This window comes from Sphaeroforma arctica, assembly GCF_001186125.1.
Source record: "Sphaeroforma arctica JP610 unplaced genomic scaffold supercont1.1759, whole genome shotgun sequence".
Lineage (NCBI taxonomy): Eukaryota > Ichthyosporea > Ichthyophonida > Sphaeroforma > Sphaeroforma arctica.
Genome location: NW_014038799.1, coordinates 10,615 through 11,510, shown reverse-complemented (window position 1 = coordinate 11,510; position 896 = coordinate 10,615).

Genomic DNA, 896 nt, shown 5'->3' with positions numbered 1-896 from the left:
GCGTGTGTGTGTGTGTGTGTATATGTGAGTGTTTGTGTGTGTGTATATATGTTTGTGCGTGTGTGTTTGTGTGTGTTTGTGTGTGTGTATGTGTGTGTTTGTGTGTACTTTATAAGTTCTCTTGTATATGCGTGATTCGTGTTAGAGGTATAAGGTCTTAACTGGCTGACAAGAGAATAATGACACATCTCACATATTTGTTCGTACATGTGCATATGCATGCACAGAAGTTACTAGTGTATGTGACATGAAGCCTAGGCTATATAACAAATTGCTGTTTTTCGGTTGGATTTTTAGCAAATGCTGTACCCACACAATCGAATCTAGTATACTTTACTAATAATCAACAAAAAGGTACCACTCACAGCAATAACTATCAAGAAAATAAGCACAGGCATATAATTTTGAATTTTAGACGCGAAGGTAGTAGACAGCAATATGCTCACTACAAACAACGAAGGTGATATTTGAATAGTGTGCCAATAGCCGGAGGCATGATCGTACTGTAAATCATATAACATCTGGCCCTGTAGCTTCTGTGAACTCACGTATAAACTAGAGAGACGATGAGCGTGTATGTATTTGTATATATGGAGGGAGCAGGTATAGGCGGATTTCGTGCACGAATGGCTGACAGTTTATTGATCAATATTATATTATTCAACTGCTGAACCTGGGGTAAGCGATGGAAAAGTCTGCCTCCGCCTTGGACTTTTTGAGCCGGAGCCAATTCATTCGGGAAAAATTGACCCACATCCCATATGTGAACGCAGACATACATGTCGTTGCTGCACATATATAAAATAAGCTCAAGTTCGCCCAGGAAGCGTACCCAATCACGTCATACGCAGCTTCATCCACTGGTAGTCTCTAGATGATTCAACGCCATATATATA